This window comes from Cricetulus griseus, unplaced genomic scaffold (assembly GCF_003668045.3).
Source record: "Cricetulus griseus strain 17A/GY unplaced genomic scaffold, alternate assembly CriGri-PICRH-1.0 unplaced_scaffold_8, whole genome shotgun sequence".
Lineage (NCBI taxonomy): Eukaryota > Metazoa > Chordata > Mammalia > Rodentia > Cricetidae > Cricetulus > Cricetulus griseus.
In genome coordinates this window covers 435,966-448,603 of record NW_023277421.1, presented here as the reverse complement: position 1 = coordinate 448,603, position 12,638 = coordinate 435,966, and the positions used below count along the sequence as shown (strand labels likewise).

The 12,638-nt window shown below is 40.6% G+C and overlaps 1 pseudogene; it reads left to right on the top strand.

Annotated features, from left to right (window-relative positions):
• LOC118237722 overlaps positions 1-10,039 on the top strand; it is an 83,489-nt pseudogene extending 73,450 nt beyond the window's left edge.
• The last annotated feature ends 2,599 nt before the right edge of the window (positions 10,040-12,638 follow it).

Sequence of the window (12,638 nt, the reverse complement as noted above, 5' to 3'; positions counted from 1 at the left end):
TTGCTTTGCATGGTACATATCGTAGAAAATGAATTTCATTGTGATAGTTATTTTTCTTTGTTAAAAATGCCTGTGTGTGTTTATGGTGTGTGTGTGTGTGTGTGTGTGTGTGTGTGTGTGTGTGTGTGTGTGTGTGTGTGTTTCACTGACAGTGGAAATCAGATATACATGGTTGCAGATCATATAGTGATGAGGTCTAACTGCATTAAAGGCCATGGCTTCTACACACTACATTCCCTGTCTCTCCGTTGGTTTTTGTGACCAAAAATAACAACACCAAATATTTCTAAATGGATCCTTGAGAGGAAAAGTCATCCATATCTGGACTTTTTCTGCAATCAGTAGAACTCTGACATTCACCATGATAGTCACATAAATATACTTAAGAATTAAATAAGGGTATGATGTAGATGTAGACTGGTATGTACAGAATTAGAATCTGGGGCATTTGTTTGAACAGTAGGAAGTCTTACACAGATTACCCAAATACATTATTCCTAACCTGTGACATGTACCTCACATGTAGGTTGGGGAACTGTGACATCTCCAGTGAGGCTTGTGGTGTAATTGCTACTTCCCTAACCAAATGCAAAGTGAAACATCCATCATTGGTTGAAAATCCCTTGAAGAACAAAGGAGTGATGCTACTGTGCCAAATTCTGAAACATCCACATTGTGTCCTGGAAACACTGATGTGAGTTGTTCTTGGGGAGCATGCCCTGGAGACATTGCAGAACCCTGCATGTGGGTGCAACTGTCATAAAGCTGATCAAAAGCCCACTGAGGAATGCAGGAGACTATGAGATACGTCACTAGTCCTCCCCTCAGTACCATATCAATAAGTGGATTGAATGTAAACAGAAATACCATGAGATCAACTTCAGAAAAGGCAGGGGTAGCTCTGAAATTCCTTATATATAATTTTATCTTAATGGATATGATTATTATGAGGAAAGATGATGCCCTTGGAAAGAGACTGGCCACAAGGCCAAAGAAGAATATAAATAAGAAAAATATTTCTTTCTGAGACAGTCCTTCCTACATCTTACCTAAGTCACTGTGTGCTGTCTCCTGTTCTGAGGTTGAGGTTGATTCCTCATGATAGCATTCTGCCAGGCTATTGTCTCAGGGAAGCCATACCAGATTACTTGGGGAATTTGCTCAAAGATATCTGGGTTCAAGGAAGAGAAAGAGTATACAGACACAAAATTGTGTCCTCCTTGATCATGTACTCGTGCACTAGTATGTATATGTGCAGCTTACAGACATGAACATACATATAAAATGTAAGAGCTTTGAATGTTGAACATCTGTTTACAGAAGAAAAATGCAATTAAGTACCTTTTACATGAACTGCTTATGAGTAGTCCAGAAATATTTCATATTTCATTTATACTTTTAGAATATTTGCATATCATGAGTCTTGGTGATGCTCCCTAAGTATAAATATGAAATTTATTTGCATAGCATATAAAATTTGTGCACATGTCTTGGGGATAGTTCCATGTAATATTTTAATGCCCTCGTGTTTTGACCTTTGTTGGATACATGAGAGCACTTGTGTAATTTTCTGTGTACCATGTGAGTGGTATATTGAAGTAAATAACCCTTGACGACTTGTAATTTTAAAGAGCTACATTAGGCATGAATTATTTCAAGTTTTATCTTGTCCTTAAAATACTAGCCTTCACCCATACAATTAAAGGATTAGGAAAAATATTTTGAATGAAGTAACATTATTTGTCTGGAGTAATACCTGATTGGGTAAAACACTTGCCAGACTAGCATGATGATGTAAGTTTGATCCCCAGAACCATGTGAAAAGCCAGCTGAAATTACACACTGAAGACATGGAGACACCAGGAACCCTAGAGCTCCCTGGGCAACAGCCACATCCAACAAATGAATTCCAGGGAACTGAGAGACTCTATCTCATTGGGAGCATGTCGTGTCCCAGCATGTGACACATGAACTTATCCTCTGACCTCCACCTGCATGTGCACCTGCACACACACACACACACACACACACACACACACACAGAGAGAGAGAGAGAGAGAGAGAGAGAGAGAGAGAGAGAGAGAACAAAAATAATATATCCCTCTAGGGCAGGCATCTGCAACATGATAAATTTCTGATGTAGGTTGAAGAATTATTTGACTTATGTATCTACTTGTTTACAAATCAATCAAATTGGGAAACATCTATGGTGATCTATAACCTCAGGCTTTTAAAACCTTTTTTCAAAAAGATTCCTATCTCGTGTGTGTGTGTGTGTGTGTGTGTGTGTGTGTGTGTGTACTCACACACATATAAAGGATAGAAGACAACTCATGGGATGGGTTATTCCTTTCCATCATGTGAGATTGAACTCAGGTTCCCAGACTTGGTGGCAAGGGCCTTTATCTGTGGAGCAGCCCATTCCAATATGTGTTCATTTAAGTGGAAATTCAGTATGAGAACATGCCAGGCTTTGCAGAGGCATGTAATGCTATGACAGTAAGTGAGCTACTGATGTGGAATCATCTTTGCAGGTTGTCATATTGCTGTCTTACCTTCATTGCCTGTGGCTGTCTCTATGAAGCCCTTTTGTGCAACAGATCCCTCTCTCTCCTTGACCTGGCCTCCAATTTCCTGGAAGATACTGGAGTAAACATTCTGTGTGAAGCTTTGAAAGACCCAACATGCTGCCTGCAGGAGTTATGATAGGGATGTGTTCTCATCCCTTGCTGGGAATGCAGATTCTGTTGTTGGCCTTCAGAAGGAAGTGGGAGGGTAGACTTGTGTGAATGTCAGTGTCTTCTCAGACTCTGTGGTGAAGCTTACCAGCCAAGAAGGGTGTCTTAAGACAGGGAGCTCTTGGTGATTGGCTCATGAAGGTGAGTCCCCAGGAGTGGGATTACTGCCCTGATGAAAGAAGCCCCAGAGAAAGGCTATGGGAGTCACCTGCTTCAGAATCATTAATACACACACATATTAGACCTGCAGAAATGATATCTACATATACTTTCATCAGTCATGAATCTATGCATGTGTTTCTGTATCCACTTACATATCTGCCAATCATATATCTACCGACCTATTATCTGACATTAATGAATTTATCATCTTTCCTTTATTCTTGTTTACAAATTTATTGTCTTTATTTACATACTATACATCCCTTCCTATAATAATCTGCCTATCACCTATCCATTATCATTCTAAACGTCATACTAATTATATGTTCCCTATACATCTAACATATCTGCCTGATGTCTATATTTAACACCTATGCATTCATCATCTTCACATTCTCTATCTTCACCCATCTTATACCCAGTATCTTCCTACTGTCCCACAACCTCTGTCTTAGCCATTATTGTAAGTTCCAGGGGGAACCATGAGCTTGAGGCTTAGGGAGGATTTGGGGATGTATTATGTTAAATACTGGCAGAAGTTCACCACATGATGACATCTGCACAGATATATAAAATAAGAGATAAGGTAGCCTCACTTATTTTCAGGGCATCTTTAATTTCACCAGGGGAAATGGGGGTAGAAACAGGAAATACAGAGATTAAGGCAAAAGAATTGCAGCAAGCCAGTGTGGAAGAGAGTAACTCAGATGGAGTATTGTCATCAGTATTTCAGAGCAGCTTGTGCATTTCTGATTGATACAAATACATGGAAATATGCCAAGCTATTAAGTTGGACTCTTGTGGTCCTGAGATGTAGCTCAGTTGGTAGAATTCCTACTTAGCATACAGAGCCCTGGTTTGATTCTGCAGCAGCTATGTAATTATTCGGAAGCCAGACTAGGACATGAGACTATTTCAAAAAGAAAACATAGTTAACAAATGGCTGTTGTAAGGAAGAATGGGTCAGTCCAGGGATAAGCCCTAAATGGTTAAAAAAAAATCACTGGACACATGGTACATACACGCAAAACCAAATGGACTTAGTAGGTTACATATTCAAATATATGTATGTTTGCGGGAATACATATATACACATATGTATATAGATGTAACAATAAATAATTCTTAAGTTGGGGGACCTGGGAGGAATTGTAGGTGAGGTAGAGGGATGTAGTTGCCGGGCTCATATGAAATTCCAAAAAAATAATTAAGAGGAATTCCAAACAAAAGGAATGGGCCTCATAATAAATCAGTCTGCTTGCATGTGTGTTTCCCAGGTTGTCTGGTTGCTATCTCACTACAGCCTGCTGTGAGGGGATCTCTGCTGTCCTTTCTCACAATAAAAATCTAAAAACCCTGAAACTGAGCAACAATAGCATACACGACACAGGCATCCAACAGCTATGTTAAGTTCTGAGGAATCCTGAATGTAAATTACAGTGTCTTGGGTGAGGCTTTACTGTGAATGGTGTGATGGGTTCCCGACTCAATGAGGAAAAGCTAGAGGGTTAATAGGTGTGACGGTTTGGAAGAAAATGGCCCCCAAATGGAGTGGCACTATTTGGAGCTGTGGCTTGGTTGTATGTGTGGTCTTGTTGGAGGAAATGTCATTTTGGAGATGGGCTTTTCTGTCTCATATTTGCTCAAGCCACTCACAGTGTGTCAGACCATGTCCTGTTGCCTGTGGGTCAAGATGTAAGAACTCTCAGTTGCTTCTCCAGCACCATGTCTGCTTGCACACCACCATGTCCCACCATGATGATAACAGACTGAACCTCTGAAATGAAAGAGAGCTACCATAATTAATGTTTTCCGGTATGAGTTGCTGTGTCATGGTGTCTCTTCACAACAATAGAAACCCTAACTAAGACAATAGCATTACAAAGAACTCCATCTAGCCCAGTCTCAAGTTTTGAGATAAATATTAATACACAAGTTTTGCCCAGACAACAACAGTTGCTGCAGGTTTGAGTATAATGGCTTTGTCATGTTTTATCCATGACAATATCTGGTTCTTCTAGTCTTGCTGACCCCTCTTCTGTGATGTTTCTGATTCTTCAGGGAAGGGGTGATATAGATGTTCTATTTGAGGCTGAGTCACTCTCAGAATGTTGACCTGCTGTGAGACTGTGTATTGAGCAGTCCATTGCAAAAGGAAGCTTTTCTGATGAGGCTTGAGGGCTGAACTAAGCATTTAGAACAATGGTTCTCCTTCTGTGGGTCATGCCCCTTTGGGGATCAAATGTCCATTTACAGGGGTCAATTAAGACCATCAGAAAGCATATATTTACATCATGATTCATAAAAGTAGCAACAATACTGTTATGAAGTAACAATGAATAATTTTGTGGTGGGACTGTCACAATACTAGGACATGTATTAAACTGTCACAGCATCGGGAAGGTTGAGAACCACTGATTTAGAAGGTAATTTTGTTACCTTAGGTAAGTGGTAGTAGTGAATTGTCACTTAGAGCTTATGACTTGCCCTAATACAGGTTCTTCACCAGTTTACAGGACCTGGCATGAGTGAATCCCAGAAGGAAGAGCAGAGGCATTCAAGGAGCCCCAGCCCTACCTAAGGAGCTATTGGAAGCTGATGCCTGCTGAGGGAAAGAGAGCCAGTTTTCCTCAGAGATTAGCCCTGGTTAACTGTGCTCCAGTGGACAGTCCTAACCCAAGCCCACAAGGCATGATAGTTGAGCATAGTGCAGTGCTTCTCAACCTTCCTAAAGCTGTGACCTTTAAATATACTTCCTCATGTACAAAATTTTAGTAGCTCCTTCAGAACTATAATTTTGCTACTGTTGTGAATCATGATGTCATTATCTGATGTGCAGGGTGTGTGATATGTGACCCCTGTGAAAGGGTCATATGACCCCAAAGAGTTCATGAACCACAGGTTAAGAACCACTTACCTAGTGGGTTTAACTGACTATAAAATTGCTTGGGGTAAGGAATAGAGAGGTCTGGGAGGAGTTGGGATTGTGGCAACTATACAGATATAACCAAGACCCTGTTGGAGGGCCTCACTATCCTTGGGGAGGGTTGGGGATGTGTGTGTGGGGGTTGTGAGGATCATGGGAGGATGTGAGGGCAAGGGAATGGGGATGGATATATAAATATGAGTAGTAATTAAAGAATCAAAAAGATAAAAAACAGTCATCCCCTTCCCCAAAAAAGACACATGACATACATGGATGGTATTCTCAAATAATAAAATATACTATTCCACGAGTCCTGGATTTGCTTAGTGTTTTTGCATACTATGGACATTTGGTGCTGGAAGCTTGGAACTGTCACCCAAAATTACATTCCTTTTCTGGTATTTTCCCTGTCACATTTTAGACATGTGTGAGTTCACTACTGGCTCTTGTGCAGACCTTGGTTTGGCTCTCACCAAATGCAAAACCCTGACCAGCCTGAACCTGGACTGGATGACCTTTGACCCTGATGGGCTAGAGTTGCTGTGTGAGGCTTTGAATCACAAAGCCTGCAACTTGAAGGTGCTGAGGTGAGTACTTGCTGTCTCCAGGGTCAGGAGTGATGTCATTGAAGGTGCTGGAGTGAGTAATAGCTGTCTTCCAGGGTTGGGAGTGACATGAGAGCAAGCTCTTCTGTGTGGGTTAGCTCCAGCTCACCCCTCTGACCCTGGGGGCTGGAGAGTTCTGTTGTGAAGGACCACCTTTGTCCTCTAGGACACTGAGATCACCTGTGGATTTCTATCCACTCATGATTACCACCCTCTATGGTGATTACTCCCAATATAATGGGGCATCTTTTAAACAACTTAAGATATTTATTATTATTCAGCTCTAAAGAATAACATAATCACAATATTTGTAGAAAATGAGTGGACTTAGAAGTATAGCAAATAGGGTCACCTAACTTAAAAATGCAAAAATAGCAAATGTTCTCACTATTATATGAATCCTTGTCTATAATATGTACACACCCACATGCCCACATGCATTTGTGCATACACAAATATGGGTATAACATTAGAAAAAAGAGTAAAGGTAATAAGAAGAAAATATTTAGAATCATGAGATCACATATAGCATACATTGTGTAAGTCTCTTAAATGGTCTGTCAAGGTAAAACACTTTTTCAACACCAAATTCATCTTTAAAAGGGATTTAGGTGTGATTGTTTTCCTCTGCATGTAATTCTGTGCACCACATGCCTGCCTGTTGCCTGCAAAAGCCAGAGGAGGGCATCAAATCCCTTGGGGTGGAGTTTTAATAGTTGTGAGCCTACATGTGAGTGCTGGGAGTCAAAGCCTAGTCATGTAGAAGAGCATCCGGTGCTCTTCACCAATGAGCCAAATCTCCAGCCCAGAAGTTAATTTTAATAATGTCATGTATTCTTTGAAATTTTCATATATATACAACGTGTTTTGATCATATATCACACCCCACTAACAAATTCCAACCCTCAAGGGACGTTCTAATCCCAATTAATAACCCCTGAGTCTAAGTCCTTTTGACAATGTGCCTGTGGGTATGGAGTCATATTTGCCTGCCAGCAGCCAAATCTTAAAGACATTGTCCCTCAGCAGATACTAACAGCTCCTCTGCTAGGCGTGGATCTCAGTGTTCCTCCCCAGTCCATGTTGGAACTTTGAATGCATGTGTTGTTCTGGCAATGTCAGTATCAACTGTGAGTTGATGCATAAGATGGTCACATCATGTCTAGAGGACAGCATTTTGTAGTGCTTCTTCCCACGCCATCCTCAGCAAATAAGGTCTATCTGCCTCTTCTTTCATAATCCCTGAGCCTTGGATAGGAAAGGCTGATGAATAACACATCTATGGCTCAGCATTCATAGTCACTTGATCTAAGCACTTTTGACCAGTTGTGAATCTCTGCATTTTCCCCCAGAGGGGGCAAATCAGCTTCTTTGACCAACATTGTGAGAAGGACACATTTACTTGTATAAATGTAATATTTAGAAGGAAATTTGACAACAATCCCATTTAAGAGATAAATCATAGGTTTCCCTCTGGGGCCTGTAATCTCCTCAGTCATGGGATTTTGACAGTGTTTACAGAAGCAGAACTTAAATCATGCCTGGGTAGCAGACATCATGAACCAATCAAAATGCAGTTGGCTACACCTACAGCTTTCATGCCAGTATTCTACCACTGGGCACAGCTTGATCGAGCATTTTTATGCTCACCTTACCAAGGGCTACCATTCTACTTACAAACACTACATCCCACATACATTACCCATAAATGTTCAGTCCCAGCCTAGAGAACTTACTCCATATGTGCAGATTGATTAGATGAGTACCTGTGAAAATGTCTGGAGGAACATCCTGTTGGGAAAAAAAGGTTCTTGCCTCTCCCTTATTGACTTGAGTCCCATAATGGGGCTACAGAAAGTAATGTGCAGGCTAGGATGAGATGTTAGAAGGGCTGGGGAGGGGCAGAGAGTGGTAAATAATAACGAGAACATTAAGTTACGAGCTGAGTTGACTGAAAGGGAGGTTGTAGAGGTTGGGCCAAATGGGCAACAGATGTAAAGAGCCTGGCAGATGATGTATTAGCTCTTTAGTTGAAAGTGAAATGACTGTGCTTATGGTGATCAGACAAGAAAAGAAAAAGAAGAAATTGATGAAGCCAGCTGTACATACATACCAATTTCTATTTGTGATTTTAAGGGTGACCTAATGCCCCAAATCTAATGGAAAATTCATGAAAAACAATGTTGAGTGTTTACTGCTTAAGACATTTTTAAAATTGACGCACAGGGTGCCCTGGTCCCTCACTTCCAAGGTTCAGGGAACATTGAGGAAGAGGATTTAGAAAGATTGTAAGAGTTGGGAGGAATCCTCCAAAACAGGATCTTCTACACCTGACAAGGAAGATCCACTCATGAACTGACAGTAGCAGTAGCTGCTTGCACAAGACATGCACATCTAGTTGGTCAGTATTCAATCAAGGACAGTGGAGGGGCTCCTGACCCCTACCCCTAGCTGAGGAGCTGGGGGACATTTGGTGGCTCTAAGGGGAAGGAAAGTAAGTTTTCTTTAGGCATGTGGCCCCTGGTATGTTGCATATTCCCCAGGGCATGCAACCTCCATCTAAACATACATGGCTATCACTAGTTGGACTCAGGGAGTTACGGGAAGAAAAGGACATGAAATTTGGAAATGTGGGAGAGAGGGGAATTGGGAAAGGATATGATCAATATACATTGTATACATATGAAGATTCTAAAAGAGAAATCAATAGTGTTTTAAATATAGGTATAAAGATAATAACCTTTTGGTAATTCTTGTTTTCTAGGTAAACTTACTGATAGTAGCATGGGGGAACAGGCAGTGAGAATAGAGGATCATCAGATATACTCATGGGTGAGCTACGGTGTAGCATAAACTTCAAGTGTCTCATAGAAAGTGTCTAGGATGCCAAAGGGACACCCTTAACATAGATGATTAGTAGATTGATGGTGACATTAATTATACAAATTTGAGAAAAGTCAACACAATATTAAGTTATAAGACAGAATAAGGAATAATAATTTTGTGGTTAAACATTTAAACATTGAATGGGTGGAAACAGTCATATTACTTCAATGTTTTTAACTTTAATCTTAACATTTTAATAGACGATTTATATGGATGTCTATATTACATTTCTGTATATATGATAGGGGCCCTACTGTGAAGGAGAGAATCTGTCCTCTTCACACTCAGTACATTCCTCTAATTCAATCCCAGAGAAGAGTGACAAAGAGAGTTATTCATAGGGGTAAAGTAAGGCAAATGATTGTCAACAAAACATGGGACAGTAATAGGACACAGTGGGTAAAGGCACTTCTTGCTGAGTGTTACAACCTGGGACTCATAGTAGAACAGGGAGGATGGACTCCTATGAACTGTTCTCTGACCTGGACGTGTACACTCTCCATGTGCCTGTATAAACACATAACAATTAGTAAATGCAATAAAATAAACAGAACTCTTCCTTTTTCACTCCAGACTGGACAAATCTGCATTTTTCTGAGGAATCACAGATGCTACTGGAAGGTGTGGAGAAGAAAACAAAGCTGAATATTTTGCATTATCCCTGGATCAATGAGGAAAGGAAGAAGAGGGGGGGTTGTCTGGTGTGGAACAGCAAGAATTGATCTGGAAATAATGGTTTTTCCTTGGTCACATTCCTCCTATATACCCTGTCCCATGGTGCACACCTGGTACTGGTAGCTCATTTCAGGGTTGTTCTTTCATAGTGTCCTGCTCCCATCCATCTTTATTCTTCTCTTCACCACTCTGCAATATTTAGATAACACACATTTAATAAAGTGTAAGCGTGTTTGAAACCATGAATGCTTCTTTGATGGCTGTTTTAGAGTTTGAAACTGAAGAGACTCTGATCCTCTTACAGTTCTGGTTGGGAGCAATGTTTAGGACATGTCTACACTTGGTGTCATTCTCAGTGCAGATAACATCCACATGATCTGTAATTCATGCCATGATCCTAAAAGACAAAACATCACAGTGCAGAAAGTTGGAACCATGAAGATAATATCTAGAATCCCCAAAGTTAAAATCAGTAATCCATACTTTTTGGAAATGTGATCTAAAAAACTCTTTTTCTAAGTTTCAGGAATCAGACCTATGATTCTACCTTGATTTGTCATATGTGCTTCCATAGACAAGTACATGCAAGCACACAAAGATCTCCATATACACACAAATGATGAACATTTAGAACTTAAGATTCTATTCATTAACTCTTAGTCCCTATTCCATTTGCTGTAAATCACAATAAAGAAGTCAGTCCTTTTACACAGTATTGTAAATGCTAAAGGCATAGTTCTCAACTGGTAGGTCACAACCGTTAAGGGGATTGCACATCATATATTCTATTTATCAGATATATACATTACAATTCATAAAAGTAGGAAAATTAGTATGAAGTAGCAATGAAATAATTTTATTGTTTCGGGTCATCAATACATGAATCATTATTAAAGAGTTGCAGTAATAAGGAAGTCAAGAACCACTGTATAATTAGATTATGTTTTCGGTTTAAGAAAATATTTACTTTATAGATATCTGTGTACCAACTGTGTGCATGTGTACTATGTGTATACAAAAGTCCTTGGAGTCAAGAGGGCCTATGATCCCCAGGAACTGTAGTTACATGAGCTGCCATGACCTGGGTCCCATGCAAGATAAATGAATACTCTTAATCTGAGCTATTTCTCCAGTCCTTCTATTTCTTTCAAGAACTAGAAATAAAATTCTTCTTAGTTCAGTTGAGCTTTAATTCATCTTCAACTTAAGGGACACAATTATTGCAGTGCAGATTTCTTCCTTATCCTAATGATAATTTTCTTTCCTTAATTTTCTTTCAAATTATTTCTATGTGTGCCCATGAGTAATGTTACCTGTGGAGGTCCACAGAGGACACTAGATGCCTTGGAGCTGGAGATAAAGGCAGATGTGAGGGCCTGGTGCAGGTGCAGGCTAACTCAAATCTTCCCATTCATTAGAGAAAACAGGCCAGAACTCAAGTAGAGATCTTGGAGGAAGATGCTTACTCACTTGCTGCCTGTGGCTTTTTCCACATGGTTTGCTCAGATTCCTTAAAAAATATGTTTTGTTTAGAAACAATCATTTTGCATATCAATCTCCCTGTTCCCTCTCCATCCCATCCCCTCATGCTCCCTATTAATCCTCCCATTCCACCCCACACACACTCCAAGGACAGTGAGGCCTTCCATGGGGGATAATCAAAGTCTGTCACATCATTTGGGGGAGGGCTTAGACCCTCCTTCGAGTATCTGGGCTGAAATTGTATCCCTCCATAGGGAATGGGCTACAAAAGTCCATTCGTCCACTAGAGATAAATACTGGTTCCACTGTTAGAAGTCCCATAGACTGCCCAGGCCTCGGAACTGACACCCACATTCAGAAGGTTTGTTTCAGTCCAATGCTGGCTTCCCTCCTGAGAAAATTAGGAGCACAGGCGGTGGGAGGTAGGTAGGAAAAAGAAGGGGAGAAGAGCAGGGAGGAGAACCAGAGGGATCAGGAAGACTGAGACAGGGGAAGAATAGAGGAGAGCAAGAAAAGAGATACCTTAATAGAGAATGCCAATATAGGTTTAAAGAGAAATCTGGCACTAGGGAAATGTTCAGAGATCCATAAAGATGACCCCAAATAAGAATCTAGACAGTAGTGGAGAAGCTGCCTTTGATACCCTTCCCCTATAATGAGATTGATGACTACATTAATTGCCATCCCAGAGCCTTCATACAGTAGCTGATGGAAGCAAGCAGGCACCCACAGGTAAGCACTGAACCATGCTCCTGGAATTCAAATTCCTTTTTTATATATCCCAGAGTCACTTCTCCAAGGATGGCACCATCTTGAGTCGGGAGGGCCCTCCTACAGGCCAGTCTGATGGTGGCATTTTCTCAATTGAGATTTACTTGTCCCAGATGATTAATTTGCTTCCAGATGACAAAAATGAAGAAAAGATATATTTTTGAAGTATCAGTAGCTAACATTAAGAGTTCTTAAAATGTTTAAAGTCTTTCCAACCAGACAACTGGGCAGTGGTGATGCATGCCTTTAATCCCAGCTCTGAGAGGCAGAGGCAGTCAGATATCTGAGTTCTAGGCCAGGCTGTCAACTGAGTTCCAAGACAGCCAGGGCTACACTGAGAAACCCTCTATGGGATGGAGGGGAAACAACTGTCTTCCAACAAAGGGAAGAGAC